General features: G+C 46.6%; 1 protein-coding gene and 1 non-coding gene across 2 annotated transcripts in view; both read left to right on the forward strand.

Moving 5' to 3' along the window:
- The window catches only part of COL4A2 (collagen type IV alpha 2 chain), a 197,967-nt gene that overhangs the window by 90,735 nt on the left and 85,749 nt on the right, over positions 1–21,483 (forward strand). The window lies entirely within an intron of this gene.
- On the forward strand, positions 14,842–14,945 carry LOC112611199. Its single transcript, XR_003116580.1, has one exon. It is a non-coding gene; the product is annotated as a small nucleolar RNA U13 (small nucleolar RNA).

Below are 21,483 nucleotides of genomic sequence, written 5' to 3' on the forward strand. Positions count from 1 at the left end.
TGGGGCATAAGTGAGCTCCCGTATTGACTTGGTGAATGAAGAAGTCTAGCTTTACCCATAATGGGCTTTAAAGCAGCTCTTTGAGTTTGGTTGGCCCCAGACCTAAAGTCTTGCATCTCTGAACCACTTTACCTATTCCCTTTCCCACAGAGGATAAAAACAAATGTGTGGAACTGAACCTAGGTCCTGTGAAACCTTTTATTCTCCAGATGCATAGCATTCCCTTGGTGACACAATCGAGTTTTGTGAAATATATGAAAATATTGGAACTTTTCAAAAATTCTCTAAATTTGGGGGGATGTGCCATGAAAATGTTTAAAACACGAATTCCCACACCATTTATCTAATTGATTTTAATCTGATTATGCCTGCCCTCCGTGATCTTCCTGGCAGGAATATGACAGGCCACCTGCTTCTTTCCGGGGAAAGCATTCTGTTTCGAGGGTAAGAGAAGGTAGGATTTGTGTGAGGTTTGCTTTAGTCATGGCTTCTGAAGCTTGATAATTGCAGAAGTTCCATCTGTAAGATGCTCGATTAAAATTCTTGATGAATTGAGTCATCTCCACAAGGCCAAGAGAATCTAATGTTCTTGAATTTGTTCCATATTCACAATAGATCTAGTAACCATGTGTAGTAATACAGACAAATTCTCCAAAACACGCAGCCAGCTGGATTCCTGAACTTTAACAAGGTTTTCATGCCGACTGCTTCTGCAACCTCACTAACTAGCCAGCCTAGATAGGAAACTCCCTTCTTAATTCATTCATAAAGTACCTTTTGATATATAGACCCAATCTCTTATAAACCTTTTAGAGATCATTTGCATATGTAATAAAAGTGAAAAAGTTGGTCTTCAGATACCTACTACGGAAAAAAAAGTGAAAAAGTTCTTAAGCAGATGAGAAATTTAAATAAGAGTTTAGGTATTTTCTGAATATAAATTCACCTCATGACTTTTGAAACTTTGGTCAGACGGAAATGTTCATTCCCTCTGCCTAAAGAGTTGATGGTTAGATTTCATAAAACAGAAGATAGTAAAGCAAATGCAGGAAGAAAAGTAGCCTCTCATAGGTATACAAACGTGTATTCAAAATTAAAATTAAGAGAGCAGAACGTCTAAATGTTTTAAATATGCTTCACTAACTTCTGATTCCTTGAATCTATCCCCATTTATTAATGTTTATATAGAGAACCAAAAAAAAAACAGAAAAATTACTATGATGACTATTAATTACATCATTTTCCAAAGGGGGAGAAATATTATAACCAGTGAAATCTGAATATACTTTTATAATTGATAAGATTAAAGAAAAAGTTGTAATTCCACTTCAGTAAATAAAAGAGTTGTTCAGAAGATAAAGCATTTATAATGATGGACCTAGATTTCTGCTTCCTATAGAGATTTCATGCCCACGTGCACATATTCTGGTTAGACAGGAAGGCTCATGAGTTGAACACTTTGGCCAGCCTTCTATTTTGTAAGTATTGGCAGAGAAATACTTAAGAAAAAAAATGGTTTCGTAAATAAACTTATAATTAAGAGAATGAAGAAGAAGATGTAGCTCTTGGGGCTTCCATCGCCTCCTAACCGAAAACATCTGCTGGACTTCCGGAATGTTCCTAAGACCTTGAGAACACACCCACGCGTTTCCAACTTTTTTCCTAACCAGTGAGTTGGCTTCAGCAGTTTTCAGTTTTATAGCTGACTGTCCCATCCAAACAGTTGTTCAGCTTTGCCCTTTATTATAAATTCATTCTCATTTATTTATTGTGTAAGTATTGGTTACCTTCTGTTAATTGGGAGGTGTGGAGGAGGAGCAGAGAACAAGCTCACAGGTAGGAACTTTGTCAAAACTAAAACCTATTTTGTAGATGAGGCTTGGTGCTTTGTATTGTTAGCATTGCCTTTGCTCAAGGGAATCAGCCCAACTCATTTTAGTACCGTCTGTATCTTTCAAAATGAATAAGAGTAGTTAAAACAGTATGAAGTATGGCGTGTGTCAAATAAACTCCACAGACGTGTTTACCATATGAACTTGAGAAAACCTAATTAAGTGGGTTTTGAAGAGACAATGGGGCTTTGTTTATATGTTTGCCTACACAGGGGAACTAAAACAAACAAAACTTATTTTTTAAAAGCTTCTTCAAAGTTCTCATTTTGTTTTAGAAGAACTTTCAGCTTTGTTACTTTCTAAGTAGCTTTGTATCATTAGAAACTGATATGCTCAGCACAGCCAAGTCAAGGTAATTTAACCAGCTTATATCCACCTATATGTTTATGGGTTCTCTTGGTCTAAAAGGTCTTGAAAACCAAATCTCTGTGAATCAATTACTGTCTTACTCCACTTGGGCTATTATAACAAAAATATCTTAGGCTGGGTAATTTATAAACAACAGAAATTTATTTCTCACTGTTCTAGAGGCTGGGAAGTCCAAGATCAAAGCACCAGTAGATTTTGTGTCTGATGAAAGCCCTGAATTCGTAGATGGTGCCCTGCTGCTGTGTCCCGACGTGGCAGAAGGGACAGATGCTTCCTTCTTTATAAGGGCACCAATCCCACTCATGAGGACGCCACCCTCATGACCTAATCACTTCCCAAAGGCACCAACTTTCATTACCAGCAGATTGGGGATTAGATTTCAGCCTATGAATTTTGGAGGGACACATTCAGTCTGTAACATTTCACCCCTAACTTCTCAAAATTTATATCCTTCTCACATGCAAAATACATTCATTCCATTCCAATAGCCCCCAAAAGTCTTAACTCTTTCCAAAATCAACTTAAAAAGCCTAAAGTCCACAGTCTCTTCTAAGTATCATCCAAATCAGATACAAGTGAGAATCCAGATCTGACTGATCCTGAGGCACATTTCTCTCCCAGTATGAGCCTATGAAATCAAATAGATTGTGTGCTTCCAAAATACAATGGTGGGACAGGCGTGAGACAGACATTTCTATTCCAAAAGGGGGAAACAGGAAAAAAGAAAGGAGTAGGTGATGCCAGGTGAGTCCAAAACCCAACAGGGCAAAGAACATTCGATTTTAAGTCTTGAGAGCCATCTCTGACTCCATATCCCACCTTCTGGACACACTGGGGTGGGGATTGGCTCCTCGAGTCTCGGGGCAGCCCTGCCTCCCATGGCTTCTCTGGGCACCGCCTTCATTGCAGCTCTCCAGACTGGAGGTACACACTCGTCACTCCACCATTCTGGGTGCTGGGTGCAGCCCCACTCCCACACCTCCCCACCTAGAAGAAACCTACACTGCCATGAACAGAATATTATTCATGATGTTCTGATAGACTAGACTGAGGCTTTTTCTACAGCTCTCTTCTTCTTATGAGCCCTCACCATAAGGAGTGAGGAGCCCCAGTCCCACACCACTGCCCTCATGGGGGCGCTCTGTGTTGGCCCTGCTCCTGTGTCAGGTCTGTGCCTGGGCACTGAGGTTCTCCAGGGCATCCCTTGGAAGCTGGGTGGAGGTGGCCGCAGTCTCACAGCTCTTACACTCCATGTGCCTGCAGAGTTGGCACCTTGTGGAGGCCACCAAGGCTTCCTACCTGTGTCCTCCAGAGAGACCATCTGAGCTGCACCTGGACCCACTGGAGCCACAGCTGGGGCAGCTGAGCACTGCACCCGATTGCAGGGAGCAGAGACTTGAAATTGTTCTGGCCCCAAGGTCCTGACATTCTAGACCTAAGATATGTGGGGCAGCCCCAAAGATTGCCTCCGGAGGTCCTTCTTCAGTTGTCTTGATGAGCAGCATCTGGCTTCCTTCCACCATACTCATCTCTTTATCAAATGTTTGCTTTACTACAATCTTGATACTCTCTCCTGAACATGTTTTCTACTTTTCTACTACCTGGCCAGTCTAAGAATTTTCTAAATCTTTCAGTTCTGCTTTCTTTTTCTTGATAAATTCCATCTTTAATTTGTTTCTCTCTGTTTACACTTTACTATAGGCAGTCAAGAAAAGTTGTGCCACACCCTCACTTTGCTTAGATATTTCTTCTGCCAGATATCCCATTTTATGACTCAGAAGTCTACCTTCCACAAAACACAAGAAGATGAGCATGATTCAGCCAAATTCTTTGCTGCTTTGTGACAAGGATGGCCTTCCCTTCAGTTTTCAGTAACATACTCCTTATTTCTCAGACCTCATCAGAATGGCCTTTCCTGTCCACATTTCTACCAACATTCTGATGATTGCCACTTAGGGAATCTCTAAGATGGTTGAAGCCTTCTCTACAGCCCCCCTCTTCTTAGGAGCCCTCGTCAGAATCACCCTTAAGGTTCTGTTCATGGCCATGTAGATTTTTTTCTAGCACACACCTCCAAATTCTTTCAGACCCTACCCATTACCCAGTTCTAAAGCTACTTTTACATTTTTAAGTATTTGTTACCCCAGCACCCCACTTTTAGTACCAGTTTCTGTCTCAGTCCATTCATAGTTCATGCTATAACAAAAATACCTTAAGTGTAGGTGATTTATGACAACAGAGTGTTATTGCTCATAGTTCTGCAGGCTAGGAGGTTGAAGAGCAAGTGACCAGCAGATTTGGTGTCTGGTAAGGGCTCTCTGCTTCATAGATGGCACCTTGATGCTATGTCTTCACGTGACAGAAGGGACAACAGGCTCCCTTGGGCCTCTTTGAGCGATGCACTAATTCCACTCACCAGGGCTGTACCCCCAGGACCTACTCACCTTCCAAAGTCCCCACCTCTTAATGCCAACACACTGGGGATCAGATTTCTACTCATGAATTTTGGAGGGACACAGACATTCAGACCACAGCAGTTATTGCTCAAAACAAAGGAGTAAAAGCTAGCAAATAATGTAAGTATGATGAATTTAGATTTATTTTAGTCATGCTCGTTGCCTTTTTAAGGTAAACTTTCTGGGTCAATTGAGCTGTTTAGATGCAGACTCATATTTGAAGGTTCTGCTCCTCTACAATACCAGACTTATAAAAATCAGTGTGTTCCAATCATTCATATACTCAGCGAACATGCTAAGACCTACTGTGTGAAGGATTCTGTGATATGGGCTGGGAGTGCAGACTTGTATCAGGCAGCTACTCTCTCAGAATTCACTGCCTGGCAGGGGGAGGCCAGGAGGCTGTCCCCAGCTAAGACACAAGGCATGACTTGTGCTAGGCCAACAGGGAGGTGCCGGGAGTATAATACAACAAGGAGGAGCCACCACGGCTCACCGGAGGGTCCCCATATGGACCCACCATTGCTGAGTGTGTGTAAGAAGAAGACCAGGACCAGGGAGGTGGGTCTGAGAAATAGTACTGATTAAGCAGTCCAGGAAGGAACCCCTGAAAAGAAAATGAAGACCAAGTAGATAGACAGGAAAGGAGCCACAGGCAGGTCTCCCAGAGAAAGAGGAGGTTAGGAGGAGGGAGTGCTCCACAGGACCCAGTGCCTCTGGGAGACGAAGGTAGAATCCACACCATCTTTAAAATGAGTTGGGGCTGGGCACGGTGGCTCATGACTGTAATGCCAGCACTTTGGGAGGCTGAAGCAGGTGGATCACTTGAGCTCAGAAGCTCAAGACCAGCCTAAGTAAGCAACATAATCCAAAAAAATTAGCCAGGCATGATGGTGCATGCCTGTAGTCTCAGCTACTCAGGAAGTTGAGAAGTGAGGATCGCTTGAGCCTGGGAGGTTGAGGTTACAGTGAGTTGTGAACGTGCCACTGCACTCCAGCCTGGGTGACAGAGTGAGACACTGTCTCAGAATTAAATAAAGAAATAAAAGAATTAAAACATGCTGGGAAGAGAGAAGAAGAAGAGGGTGGTACCTGGAGGGAGAGCTGGGCTAGAGAGAAACGTTTTAGAAAATCCATGTAAAATCCAAACACAGCAGATTATTTCAGAGGTCAACAGGGTGAACTATGGCTGGGAAATGGACCAACACAAAATAGACGCTGGTAGATATCGTGGAGGTTCGGGAAGGGTGGGACTCATGATGTGTTCAACAAGGCCATTGGAAACCTGGGTTGAGTCTGTGTCCCAGGAAACATCCACTAGTGGGTCCCTGTGTGGGACCCACCCGCGGCCCCCACCCCAGGAGCATGAGAGCAGGGTTCCCCCTTCCTGCCCCTTCTGGCTTTCTGCTCCGTTCCCAGACCCTTCTTCTCCATCACCCAACATGTTCCTAGAAGGGCATAGAACTTATACCAGGAGGGAACCTCCAAGTTAGGCAGGGGGAGAGGCTGGAGGACGTGAATGGCCCCACAGTCCAGGCCCATTCACCTGATCTTGGCTCTGTGGAGGTGAACATGGTTGAGTTGCCCTTTTTGTGAAGAGGTGGTAGCTGCAGGTATGGACAACTTACATGTTGAACAATTTATATACTAATCAAAGTCATCTCACTTTTTCCCTTGGTTTTTGGTTTCTGGGGTCTTCTAAGAGGGGAGAGTGACTCATGTCCTTTGCCCACTAGCAGGTGGCCTTGGTTTCAGTGCTGCTCAGTGGATTCTAAGACAGTATCCCAGGAGCCTGCTGGTATCAGCCCAGCAGCACATTTTTGGGGTCTCTGGGAATGAGCTTGGGAAGGTGAGTGAAGAACAACTGAAAAAAATGAAGCACATTTGTGGCTGAAGGTCATTTTCTGATGAATCACGATTGGGGGAAGCTATGGCCGCTCTTGCAGTGATCAAGTGTCTGCCGCCTGGATTCTTTCCTGGCACGTCACATCCACAGCTTCCAAGAAAGTGCTACTGTCTTACATGACAAAGTAATATTTGGCTCAAAGAAATCACTGCCAAACTGAGCAGCCAGTAAATTCTATGACAGCATTCACCATAATTCCCAAATGTAAACCAGATAGTACATTGTCATTCATAACCAGCGGACTGTCAGAAACCAGAGAAATGTTGGAGAGGCCTGCAGAAGCTGATCTGCTGCCCCTACGGTCACTGATGGCTTCCTTCATCGATGCAAATGCAGGGAGAAGTGGGTGAGGTGTAGTCCCCAAGCAGTCCCAGGCTGAGAGCCCTGCACAGGACTGGAAATACACATCAAGGTTCACAGGCTGTCTGGTCTTAAGGAGGTGACGGCAGAAGCAGGAGCATGTCGGTATATTCACAGCAGTACCCTGCATGCAGTTCTGTTTGCAAATGGACAGCTCTCACTCTTGCATGACCGGCTCCAATAGAAGCAAAACTCAGGTCTCTCCTAGAACACATCCCAGCGGAAGTTTCTCTGTGGGGGATGAGCTTCAAAAGTAATTGTAATTTAATTAGAAATTTAGATGTCAGTACCTGGTTTTTTTGATGGGACTTTTTTTTTTCTTGGTAATTTATACATTAGCCAAGATGCCTTTCCTACTACAGTGCCAGAAGTTAACGTCTAATAGAATTCATACATTTTGTTCTCTCTCATGTCTTTTCTCCGTTACCTATTCTTCACAATTCTAAATTTAAGAAGTATAGATGTATACATCTGTGCGTGTGTGTGTATGTCTCCTTGGCAGCAGTCCTAATTCCTTTGGTGATTACTAAACACTTGAGGACTGGTAAACTGTGAGGAATCTTGCGGGCTGCAAGGTAGAGGACCAGAGTCTGCCTTGCTCCCCTTATGCCTTCAGGGGCCCGGCAGGGTCTCCTGCTCCTGGGGCTCATCCTGCAAAAGGTGGCTGGTATCCAAGCAGCCCACCCCGATTGCCTTCCCAGGGAAGAGGGCAGGGCAGCTGTGAGGCAATGCTTCTCCATGGTGCTGGGAATCTCTGTGGTATAAACCCAGTGGGAAGAAGGAGATAATTTCAAATAATCGATATTTAGTTGCAATGACCGTGAAACCAGTCCTTCACGAGCACTCTCTCTGGCCCAGGGCTGCACTGCACCGCTCTGGTGGGAAAGCGGGTGTGGGAGGGTCCACCCCTGCAGGAGAGGGCTTGGAGAAGCTTCCTCCTGGGACACTGAAGAATGAGCGAGGAAGAGTGACGCCTCAGTTCAGTTCACCAGGAGAAACGCGGGAAAGGCCAGCGTAGCGAGGAGAGCGCCACACAGCTGTGGAGATGTCAGCAGACACAGCAAGGGACGATGGACGCGGGCGCCAGCCACCAGAGTGCAGGGTAGAGAGGAGCTCCACCTAGAAAGCCATGGCACAGGCAGCCCCAGGAGGCCTGGGCATCACACCCACCCGCCCCATGGCACAGGCAGCACCAGGAGGCCTGGGCATCACACCCACCCGCCCCATGGCACAGGCAGCACCGGGAGGCCTGGGCATCACACCCACCCACCCCACTTTCACTCTGCAGGGAGCAGAGGGGCCTTCATGTTTTTACATTAGAAAGGGATCGGAGAGCACGTTGGATTTCAGAATTTGAATGAAGGCAGCTAAGAGAGGGGATGCAGGAGGGTGCAGGGGGGTGGGGTACGCAAAGACGATTCCAGAGTTAACGCAAGCAAGTAAGGAGGAAGTCCAGAGCCAGGAAGGAGGTGCTGGGAATGCAGAGGAAACGGCAGACTCCGGAGACGCTTGGCGGAAAGTCCATTGGAATCAGTGCCCTCCCAGTGCAGTGTGAGGACGGGGGTCAGCAGTGTCTCCCCCCATGTCAGGTTCTGAAGCCCAGCTTAAGGGCCTTGCAATTCACTGAGTTAAGGAGCAGAGAAGGAAAGGGGAGTTGTTTCTGTTTTTTGGAGTTTTGCTGAGAGCAAGGTTGGAGGAAATGAGGTAAGAAGTTCAACGTGAAACCTGCTGAGTTTAAAGTATCTCTAGACCCTCTCATCAGAGGCATCCAGGAGGGAGGAAGGAGCCGTCCGCCTCTGAGCGTTCACTGAAGCTGCTTGGTGTGAATGAGGCATCCCACCTAATGAGTTCAGAGGGAAAGAGAGCAGCAAAACTCCAATGTTCAGCAGAACAGGAATCAGGAAGGGGCCAGAAGTGTGAGGAGAAACCCAGGCGGGTCTGTGGCCACCAGAGGAGCCCATTCCAGGAGGGAGGGAAGGCAGCCGTGCTGGGACTGCAAGGGTCCCCAGGGCAGGGAGGTGCCCTCACAGCTGGGGATGGTGGCGTTGCAGACCCTTGGAGAAGAGTGTCAGGCCAGAAACCAGCTCGCCATGGTGTGAATGGCGGGCAGGAAGTGGCTTTGGAATATGTCCAGGTTCTATTTGAATAGAGAAAAATTTCCCCCATCACCATGCTTCCTGAAAAGAGAGTGAACCCGCACTCTGGGATGTGAGGGCAGGATAGTTGGCTGCACCGTCCCCAAGTTCTGCCCCTTCTCCCGCTCCTGTCCGATGTGAGAGGTGTTGCCACTGCAGTGTATCCAAAGTTCCGGGCATGCACGGCCGCCCTCTGGCCATCGTCGGGGTCATGGATCCTTTAGGAGTGAGGAAGCAGAATGTGTTGGTGTGAAAGGCCTTTCATATGGCCGGGCGTGGACACAGAGAGAAAGCTCCAAACATCCTTGCGGCATTGCCTCCGCCTGGCTGAACAGCACATTCACAGTGAGACAAACTCAGGTCATAATAAGAACAGAAGATCACAACAGCCACATGACATGCCTGCACACACACAGGCACACATACACACATGCACATATATACCTGCACACATATACACATGCACACATACACACGCATGCACACACACACAGGCACACATACACACATGCACATATACACATGCACATATACACATGCACACATACACGCACATATACACGCACACGCACGCACATATACACATGCACACACACGCACATATACACATGCACATGTACACACACATGCACATATACACATACACATATGCACATATACACATGCACACACATATACACATGCACACATATACACACATTCTTGCACCAAAATTTCACAAAAACATCATGGGTGAAGATTTCTGGGAATAATCTTACTATGAAGCTGACCACTCAGGCTGTGGCGGGTAAATCACAATATGGATATTCCAACCCCAAAGAAAGCAAGAATGTACCGTGATCAGCGCAGACCCACCCTAGGTCTCTAGTTTCCCTCTCCCCATGATGCTCCTTGCTGCCTAATGAACCGCGTGCATCTCTGGTGGTCTGCGCTGCTGCCGCTACACCTCTGCGAACACCAAATGCGCAGGAAGCATATCGGGCGCGGCACGGCTGCACTCCATTGTTGCCTTCTATTTCGTGGATGAAAACTGCTGTTGATTTCTCTTTTAACAAGTGCCGTTGGGAAGAACCAGTGTTCTGGAGGCTGTTTTCGCCTGTGTCATGAGAACAGGGCGCCAGCTGAGTCACTTCTCTGGAATGGACGTTAATGTCACTTGGTTTCCTCTTACCCAGGACCCCAGGCTTCATGTCTGGACAAATGAGCCATGCATTATCTTTCCACCAGACTGAAGAAAGATCAGTTTCTTGCGGTTTGTTGTTCTTTTTTTAATTGCGGATGTCTGCTCAGCGTTCGCCCAAATAATCTTTCCAAACCGGGGAGTCTTAAGGGGAGCGCAGGATGTCCAGATAGCACCAGCCCTTTGTTAACCAGAGAGATGACAGACAATAACCCCGGCGTGGTGAAACCCGGCCCACACATACACCCCGTCCCAGGGCCAGCGTTAGGGCCATCAAGTGGCCCTGGTAGCCAGTGGCTCCAGGACCAGCATCAGACACTCGGTGTTACTGTGGACAGTAGCTTTGCACAAATTCCTAGCGAGGTGATTTCCAAAATATTAGATACCTTTAAAGACAGAGATGAGGAAGACCGAACTGGGATCTGGCTTTTACTCACCGCCATTTAACCTTCCTCACACCAAGCTTCAAGGCAACATGGAGCGTGAGACATCCGTGAGCAAGAAACCAGGCTGTTGAACCACTCACGGGCCACGTCCTCTGTCCCCTCGCAGGGCTTGCAGTCATCTCACTCAAAGTCAGCCCAGGTTTTTCTCTAGGCGTTGTTGCCAAGCTTATAATTTCGCATGTTCACAGCCAAATGTATGTTTAGATACCTTAGGTTGCTGCTGACATCCTGAGAGTGTCTTCTGGTTGTAAACAGACATAATTCTGATCGCTGGGAGACTCTGTTCTCGGACAGCCCCTTGGTGTTCAGTGACATGGACTCCAAGTTCACCATCTGATGTGTGGGCTTCTGCCACTGGTGCTGTCGTATGGCACCTCCCTAAAACCTTCCCATTCATACATGGTCCCCGGCACCTGTTCTTCTTCTCCCCTATCTTTCCTTTTCTTTTTGACGTCAGATTCGAAGCCACTGACACACCCTTGTGTTTTCTTCACGACAAAATATGTCACTGATGTTACTGTTACATCAGTTTGGTTTCTTCAGAAATCAAAACAGTGACATCTTTCTTCCGTCTGGTGGAAAGATAATCAGAGCTGATTTAACAGTAACGTCAGTCCTTTCCTAGAAAACCCAACCAGGTGGTATCAGTGAATATTTCCATTTCCCAAATAAAGAAACTGAGGCTCGGGGAAAGGCAGTGACTTGCTTGTGGTCATAGAACTGGCAGAGCTGGGATTCAACCGAGGTTGCACTTCAAATCCGGACTCTTCCTTCTTGACCGCACGGGGCTCCAAATCCCGTGAATCCGTGTTTAACTGACCAGTGTTAAATCTCTTCGGTTTGTTCACAAACCTGATGGCCACCATTCTGCCCTTTTCTGCTCTCAGCTGCCTTCTTCCCGATGTTCTTAAGCCCTTGCTCACCGCCTGTGGGGTCACTGCGGGGACTTCTACCACTGTCTCCCGTGTCTCATCCCAGCTCCTATCTGGTCAGCACCCAGGCCTCCCTACAGGTCTTCTCAGTCACAACAGCCTTCTCCTGAGGAACCTGTACCTCCACGAGGTGGCCTCCTGATTTCCCACAACTCCCCTGGAACACACAGCTCATCCTCTCCAAGGTCCAGCTAAACGCTGCTTCATAATATGCTTAACCAGCCAACCTTTTTAGCATGCAGAACTCCACAGCTGTTTAGAAAATCTTCCTAATGCAGCCTGTTTTCAACAACGAATCTGTTCAGAGAAGCTAGAGAAAGCATAGGTTATGTCTAAAGATTTCCCTGGAGTGTGTTAATATTTCAGAATATTAGCCTGCAGCTCCAGGGGCCTCCTCTGCATACCTTTTGACCGGCGTTGCTAAAAAGTAACAGAAATGACTTGTTTGGGTTTCACCTTCTTTTTCTACCCATCACTCTGTAGCAGGGAGGGGGATTAATGAGCCATGAAATGGCTACAGTGGAGCAGGGTAGGGTTAAAGCAGAGAAGCAATGTTCTTAAATCACCTTTGCAGGACTGTGGCTGGCTTGGTTTTGTATGGAGTTCCACGAACCCCAGGCATACATTGTTTATTTTCGCAGACAATTTGTCCATCTGCTTTTGGCTTAATTCCCGCTTCAGGAAGATCAGTGGAAAAGATATATTCAGAATCTAAAGTCAGGTCTGTTCCTCAAGGGAATTCTGTATGTGGATGACAATGCCCTGTGGAACTCTTGAAAAGCCCCATATGAATCCTCTCTTTTATATGGCAGCCGAACGGCCCAAACCTCTCTGTGCCTCAGTTTCCTCACCCATAAAATGGGTACAATGACAGTACCTACCTCGTAGACGTTTGTTTGTGAGGATTCCATACGCTGACTGTTGGAAAGTGCTCCAAACAGTGAACCGCTCTAGAGCCTGAAAATGTCAGCTGCTGTTATAGCTTAGTCCCAACCAGGGGCCAAAGCTAATAACCTGAAACACTGTCTCATGGACCTCTGCGATGGGCTGGGTCTAACAGGTCCGCCAGTACACAAATTTGGAACACTTTCCTTTAAGCAAGTCAAAGGGAAGGGAATCGTTGAACAAATCAGTGACTGTGAGTTTGTTCAACCACCCTGTAGAAAGGAAAATGGAATTCGATGTGCTCTTTTGACATCTTTGGAGCTCTGCAGTCAGGACGTTCCCCATGGGACATGAGCTCCCCATGACAAATGAGGGAGCTGCCCTCTCTCCCACCGAGGTGAGTCACTGTAACCCAAAACAATCTCAAAATCTTTGACATCACTGCCGCTTGCAAATCTGTGCCTCCAGCCAAGGGCCGGTGGATGCTACCGCCTGCCACCTCGTGTTCACCACCAGGACTGCACGTCACTACGAGTCTGCTGCCCTCATACTCCGGCACAGGAACGGTAAAAAGACCAAACAAAAACGTGTCTTTTTTGGACATAAGGTTGAAATCTGATTTTAAAACAGAGACATTCAGTAAGCATTAAACATCTTCCTTTTATAGCTTTCTCACAGACCTACATTGGCAAACTCACCCCTTTCCTCCATAACCTTTAAGCCCTTGAGTCACAGTAGCTGCCCTGAATTGCTTACGCAGGTCTGGCTTATCACTGACAGTTGTCCTCAAAACACTTGGTTCAAATATTACCAGAACTAAATCTGAAGGAGGGAGTCCTGGCATTCCAGAGCCCTTGCCTCATTTTCTAGCGGGATCCCAGCAGATGGTCTGATTTATCTAATCAGATGCTGAGCGCGGGCCTCACTGACCCAGCCCTCCTTTCCACAAACAAGTCTGGTGGTCTCCTTTTTTATGACTCCACTTCAGAGGCCTGGAAAACATTCTCCCTGATAATGCAGGTGATAAAACCAGATCATCTGGTGGAACGAACAGTCAGAAATTCCACTGGGCGGACACAGGGCTTAGAGAAGAGTTGAGATTGTGGATGATGTTTTCCCGTAGATGAAGGTGAATGAAGGAATTGAATGGAGGGTGGGGGGGACCAAAGGAGAGGGTAAGTCCTCCACGGCATGAGCTGCTGATGGTCGACTTCAGAAATTGGGAAGTCATTATAATGGTCAGAAATGTCGTCTAAAAATAGAAGATTCCATGTGGAAAGAACATGAATTTTGGAGCCAGGCAGAGGGGGTAAATAGCAGTGCCATAATGCATGTGTTTTACAGGCAGCACATGGAGTGTGTTCTGTGTGTCAAATCCTGCAAGAGATGCTGGGGACAGAGTGTGAATGTGGAATGATCCCTCCCTCCAAGGGCCTTGCAGCCCCACATGAAATGTGGGTACAGAGATGTAACGTGGCAGTGCCCTGCAGTGTGCCTTGGGGAAGGAGCTCTGGCCGCCTCCTCCAGTTGTGAGGAGGGGAAGATGCCCCCAGAGAGCCCGTGCTTGAGTCACATCCTCTCGTGCCCTTGAGAGCCGCAGGCATTGAGGGCTGAGTGTGCCATGGCCCCCAGGTTCCAGAAAAACTGGCCCAACCGCTAGGCACTCAGCAGACTGGAGCATGGAGCACACTGTGCCAGCATGGGAAGGGGTGTGCCAGGGCAGCAGGGGACAAAAAACCCCAAAGGCCATGGCGGGGTAGGGTGTGGTGACTCGCAGAGCCTGCAGAGCTGACACGGTGGCTTGGGGGCAAAACAGACAGGGCTCTCAGAGCCCCCCGCCCCCACCTTCCCTTCACAAATGAGACGTGAGCCGGCAGTGCTCAGCTGTGGGGAGCAGCCCGGACCGTGACGTGGGACCCTCGGGGCGTGGGAAGCAGGTGTTGCTGCATGCAGAGCACCACTGGGTCGAGGTGCTGTGGGTGAGAGGCTCATCTCTCAGGGCTGTCCCTTCACCTGTCTACGTGACAATTAGACACACTCTGTGGCTCCCAAACCTGCCTGTGAATCTGAAGTGCTTGGGGGCCTTGCCGAAAACATCAGTTCCTGACTGGGTGGTGGCTCATGCCTGTAACCCCAGCACTTTGGGAGGCTGAGGCAGGAGGATGGCTTGAGCCCGGGAGTTTGAGGCTGCAGTGAGCTATGATTATGCCACTGCAGTCCAGCCAGGCACCAGCAAAACCCTGACTCAAAAAATATATATTACATATGTATAAATTCCCTGTCCTTTTGTGGGTCATCAGCATGATGCCGGGGCGTTCACACTCATGTGTGAGACATGCCTCTCTCAAAATTTGTTAAGATGTCAGCACATGACCCATCTCACATGAAAAACTTAGAAAGAAAAAAACAAGCAAAAAGAAAAATACATATATAAATTCTTCCCAGGCTCCTTCCCTTGACTCCCAAACTGCTAGACCAGAAAATTCACAAGGTCTGAGACTGAGACTCCCCGTAGTTGGTACTTTGGCGGCCAGCCCAGGCCAGTCCTGGGACAGGGACCACTTCAGAACGATCACCCAGAACCCTGTTAAAATGCAGGACAGGAGAGGGCCCAAGCGCCCTGATTGCTAATGAGCCCCCAGGTGACTCTCAAGCTGCTGACCGCCGATATCTCTCTCAGACACCCCAGATGCTCTCTGAGGTCCCTTCCAAGTCCAACATTTTATGAAGCCTTTGGGAAAGTAATTGGTTATCAATGACAAACAGTGGAGATGTATATGTGAAAAGTGATACTCTCTTGGTCTAATTTCAAATGGCTATCACTGTCTGTAATCTATAAGACTCTTGCTAGGGAATGAGGCTCATGTTTGCGTATTAAGGAAGACAAAGGTTGTTTTTGTATCATAATGTATGAGAAAGAAATATTCTTTTATCCAAAATAAAATGAATCCATACTCTACGTAAGAACTTTGGAGCTGTGTTTCTCTTTAGTTTCTGTATGGTAGGATTTTTTTTGTTAATTATCTTTTTCCCCTGTCTTTCTGTAGCAGCAACACGCTGGGTGAATCTCAAATGCATTGTGCTAAGTGAAAGGAGCCAGGCTCAAGACTGCACACTGTATGGTTCTATTTCTGTGAGTGTCTAGAAAAGGCAGACTACATGGAGGGACAAACATGAGGGATGGACCGAGGTTTGGAGAAGGGAGCATTTGATGACAAAGGGACAGCACCCAGAATGTGGGTTGATATGGAGCTTTTCTGACTCTTGCTAATAGTGGTGGTTACACAACTCTGCATTTATTAACGACACACCAAATAACACACCAAAAATGTGAATTTTATTGTATCTAAATTAAAAGATAAAATATTTTTTAAAGGAAGAAGAAAACAAAGTCAAACTAAAATAACAGATAAGTAGGCAGTAGCCAAAGGAGAAGGAGGACAATGGTGGTTATCAAGCATTTTCTAACAACAGAAAAGGTGGAGTTCTATTTAAAGCATGTCCTATTCAGGAACATTTCAGATAAAGATAAGAGGGGAAAAAAGCTGTACATCACAGCCAGTTCAAACCCTCTCCCCATGCCCACCGCTCCACCCTTGGCTCATAACCTTTTTTCTTAGTTGGCCAATGTGGTGGTTGCTTGTTTTATCATAGCAGAACCAATTCAATATAATGCTAACTCCAAGAATGTTTTTCTCTCATATATATAGACTGCTTTTCAGTCTAAATGCAAAATAGATATAACTTTTGGTCCTGTCCTTGGGCTGTGCCACAGATACTGAGCAGTCACCCTGGAAGACAGGCGGCCTGCTTGCTCACCTCACCGGGAGCCCGCCTTTGGAAAGCTGCCCACACACCTTTCCTCTCTGCTTCCACCTGGGGCAGACTCTGCGGGCCTGTTAGCTGCTTACTACCTGCAGAGGCGCATGGGGTAATGGCAGGCACATGGTGCAGTGGGAGCACACCATCTCAGCCGTGAGTCATGCCATGCTCTTGGGTGTGAAGATGACCTAAGAATACCAGGAAAATATTGGCACGTGCAGTTGGCACATGAAAATTAGTAACCCGCGAGTGAGGTCATCAGTATAGACAATTAACTCTTGTAATTGCCAGTCATCGTGTAATCCTGGTAGCTCAGTAGTTGTCCCCTATGCTAACTGTCACTCTCTAACCATGTAAGTGGAGGCCACCACCACAGCATCCGATACTTCTTCCAGGCTGCGTGAGGGTGATGCTCTGGGCATTGAAACACGACATGTCAGCGGTGCTAAATTAGAAAGAGTGTTTCATGCCCATTCGAGGCCTGACAGCCAAAGCTCTCTGCACATGGAGCCTGTGACTTCAGAATCAGCTTCCTCCTGGCCCCTTCCTCAGGTGCAGTCTGGGCTCTCAGGGCCCTGAACTCATCCACAATCAGACTCCAAGACTTCTTAGAGGACAAGCAGGCTTAGAAAATCACGTCAGTCTATTACACAATGATTCACATTTAGGCAAATGAAATGTCTTTATCGCTAAAAGCACAGAGGTAATAAAAGGCTTTCCCAGAAAATCAACTTTTCCAACACATGCCAGGCAAAATCATATCCAGACTATAAAAAGTTTGGGCTAAAAGCCATTGAGCACAACTGCCCATGTGCTGCCTATTTTTAGAATAAGGAGCAGGGGTTTTCAGACACTGATACTATGGGTGGGGAAGAAGAGATCATCCACTTTTTCTCTGCTTTAAAATGTACACCTACCCCAGTCAAATCATTTCAGAAAAGACGATATAATAGCATCTTAGAATTACAGGTAGTACCTTCTGAGATCTGAAGATTTGTCTGTGGAGATTTGTCTGTGGAGATAAAGCACGACAGAAACCAGTGGCTTCCCTGACTTCGCCTTCACTCCTGAATCTAATTCGGTCCTGACCCACTTTCAGTTCTCCTGCCCTGTGGGCTGTGCCCCAGACAGTTTCTCGAAATTTCTGTCAGGATCACCGTCAGACAGACCACATTCCATACAAGGAAAGCTAGGTCTTGATTTCTTCAGATTATTTCCCTGGCAGACTTTTTTTTTTTTTTTTTTTTTTTGAGACAGAGTCTCACTCTGTCACCAGGCTGGAGTGCAGTGGCGTGATCTCGGCTCACTGCAACCTATGCCTCCCGGGTTCACACCATTCTCCTGCCTCAACCTCCCGAGTAGCTGGGACTACAGGTGCCCACCGCCACGCCTGGCTCATTTTTATATTTTTAGTAGAGACAAGGTTTCACCATGTTGGCCAGTGATCCGCCCACCTCAGCCTCCCAAAGTGCTGGGATTACAGGCGTGAGCCACCCTGCCCGGCCCCTGGCAGACATTTTTAAAAAGCATTTGGCTAGACGGTTTTTTCCAAATGTCACTTTAAAGGTGTACACTCTACTTCCTTTTCTAACCGTTCTGTGTCGCGTAAGCTCCCTTGCAGGGATACCTGGAAGGGACATAATCTCGGCCACCGGGCAGCGTGCCTGTGATGTCACACTTTGTCTTCTTCATCTTTGCCTTTCCTCAGCTCCTCTTTTGTTTGTTTCTTTTTCGGTCAAGGTTATTGAGGCATAATTGACATACAAGTCATTGAATATTGACAAATGTATACAACCATAGAACCACCAGAATCATGCCATAGAGCGGGTCCTTTACCCCAGAAACTTTCCTTGTACCCTCTCAGTGAGTCCCTCCCCTCCACCTCCAGCCCTGGCAGCCACACGTCTGTTTTCTGTCTTTAGTTTCGCCTTTTCTAGAATGTCATAAAAATAGCATCAGACGGTAAGTAGCATTTTGTGTCTGGCTTCCTTCACATCGCAGAATGCCTTTGAGATTCAGCTTTACTGCTGCACACATCGGGCACTTGGTTCTTTTTTATTGCCGAATAGCAATCCCAGGAGTAAGCTCATTTAATAAAACCAGGATGAACACTCTCATACGGGTTTGGTGTGGACATAGGCCTTCATTTCTCTTAGGTATATACCTAGGAGCGGGATTGCTGGGTTCTGTGAACTTTAGAAGAAACTGCCAAACTGTCTTCCAAAGAGGCTGCACCCTTTTGCTTTCCTGCCGGCAGCCAGTGGAATTCAAGGTGCCATCCTTCCCAGCTCTTGGCGTGGCCACCTTTTTCTGTGTGTATTCACCATTTTAGTCCATCACAGTTACAGCTCTCTGTGGATTTGATTTGCTTTTCCCTAATGACCACTGAAGTTTAGCATCTTTTCATGTGTACAACTTCTTTGGTGAAGTGTCTGCTCAAATCTTTTGCCAGATTTTGCAGTTGGGTTGTTCATTTCTTTAGTATTGAGTTTTGAGGGTTCTTTATATGTTCCAGAAGAAGTTGTTTATCAGATATGTATTTTGCAAATATGTTTCCCAGTCTGTCCCCTGCCTTTTTATTTTTAACAGTATCTTTTGACAATCAAACCTTTTTTTTTTTTTTTTTTTTTGAGACGGAGTCTTGCTCTGTCGCCCGAGCTGGAGTGCAGTGGCCGGATCTCAGCTCACTGCAAGCTCCGCCTCCTGGGTTCATGCCATTCTCCTGCCTCAGCCTCCCGAGTAGCTGGAACTACAGGCGCCCGCCACCTCGCCCGGCTAGTTTTTTGTATTTTTTTAGTAGAGACGGGGTTTCACCATGTTAGCTAGGATGGTCTTGATCTTGTGACCTCGTGATCCGCCCGTCTCGGCCTCCCAAAGTGCTGGGATTACAGGCTTGAGGCCACCGCGCCTGACTGACAATCAAACCTTTTTAACCTAGCCAACTTTTTCTTTTATAGGTTGTAATCTTTGTGTCTTATCTAAGAAACCTTTGCCTAATCCAAACTCACAAAGATTTTCCCCTGTGTTTTCTTCTAGAAGCGATATAGCTTTAGCTCTTATATTTAGGTCCATTTTGAGTTAAGTGTCTGCATATCAAGTGACATAAAGGTGAAGGTGAAGGTGTGTTTCTTTACATGTGGATGTTATTTACTTTGTATTGACACTAGTGCTATAGTCTGCATCAAGTAATTTTGGAGGGCAGAAATTCTAAGGGTCCATATCATTCTACCTCATATAACTGAAATTCTTAATAAATAGTACCCAGGGGTGGGACAAATGTTTTATATACTAAATAAGAAGGTAGAGATAGAAGGTGTCCAGTTTAACCTCAGCTCTGCGTTGCATGGAATAGGCTGCTGATAGCTGTCTGTGTAATATACTGTACAAATACTAGCCTTTACATTATTGTTACCTTGGAACATGCTACTAATTTCTTCTTGCCAGGGTAGTCTAAAAATTGCTCAGAAATGCTAACTCACCATCCTTAAGAACAATGAATATTTCTAAATTGTGACTGGTGGAATTATTTTTCTAGAGCCTAAAAACTAGTCCTTTCTGCCTTTTGGGACATTTTACATATTTCAAATGTGTGACAAAGAGCTCACAGAAATTAACCAGGACTTAGGTTGGAATCCCCGGAGGATCACCAGGAATTGCAGCCTTGGACAGGCCTTGAAGGTCTGGAACACACTGCGGAAGGGAGGGAGGGTCCGCCCTGGGGAATGGAGAGGATATGGGCGTCTGCTGGGCGCCAGTGCCCATAAAAGGTGAGACAGGAAGAGTCAGCTTAGGAAGGAGAAGGGATTTCCTACTATTCAGATTTCGGCTGGTAAGTCATGAAAAGCTCATTCTTATTCTACCAGTAAAATACTGTACTGTAGATTAAAAATCCTGATGTGTAGTGAAGCAAGTTTTATCCTAGGCAACATTGTTTTTATCCTTCTCAGATAAATGAAACTCTTTCTACTCCCTTACCCAAGGCATATTTTAAGGTTAATGACCAATGAATGGAAACCACAGGGTTGTGTGATGTGGGGCCCTGATGAATCATCCATCTGTCCACCTTTGTTGAAGTCTGAAGCTGTAGAGCTACACTGCATGTGCCCGTATCTGAACATCTTTTGCCTCTTTTCTCAGAAGTGAAATTCCCCAATTCATGAATGCTGGAGTGTCAGGACCCTGAGCGCATTCTCTCCACAGTCGTGGTATTTGAGTAATGTGGGTTCAAGTCTGGATTTGTTGTCTCCGCCTTTTCAGACTGCAGCTTCCAAAACCAACCCGGATGTCCCATGTGCGCTCCAGCCATGACATCAGACAGGGAAAAGCAATGTGCAACCCCCGCCGTCCTCACAGTCATCAAAATGGATTCTGTCTTGTAGATATCACTGAAGTGCAAGGCCAAGACTGATTTAATTAGAAATAATATTTAACCCACATAAATACTATGTGTTCCTCTGCATGATCCAGTAAGCCAGACCTTTCTACTGAGCTCCAACTCCACGCTTCAGAGGTTTTTCTTATTGAAAGTCACCTATCTCTTCCCTCAAGAATGCCAGGATGGGGGTTATGGTGGTCTCGTGCGGTGGTTCTCAAACTTTTATATACCAAGGAGTCTCCTGGGGATCAGTTCAAACGTGGATTCGGGAGTTCTGGGGCCAGGCCTGAGACTCTGCATTTATGGCAAGCCCCCAGGTGACACTGACACAGACCTCCCTTGGAGCAGCAGGGGCCTGGTGGAGTCAGCCAGCGCCCCAGAGCTGAGTGCACCCCGGCCAGCCCTGACACTGGTCCCGTCTGAGCCCCTGTCCTCTCTCCTCTCCACAGGAGTTCATGTCACTGCGTGCAGTTGCCGTGGGGATAAAATGAGAGAAACCATGTTTAAAACCTGTAACAACACATCATCTCAAAAGACACAAACAGTTAACGATACTGTTCATTATCCTGTTTCCTAGGAAATGGTACCTTTACATGGTCTGGTGGTGGGATCAGGCAGGGGACAGGGGACATGACATTATCACTCTGGTCCACAGCGTCTACTGGCTTCTGAGAAGTACTTGGTGGAAATATTGTTCTCAAGGATGTTGGAGGGATATTAGGAGC

This window comes from Theropithecus gelada, chromosome 17 (genome assembly GCF_003255815.1).
Source record: "Theropithecus gelada isolate Dixy chromosome 17, Tgel_1.0, whole genome shotgun sequence".
Classification (NCBI taxonomy): Eukaryota; Metazoa; Chordata; class Mammalia; order Primates; family Cercopithecidae; genus Theropithecus; species Theropithecus gelada.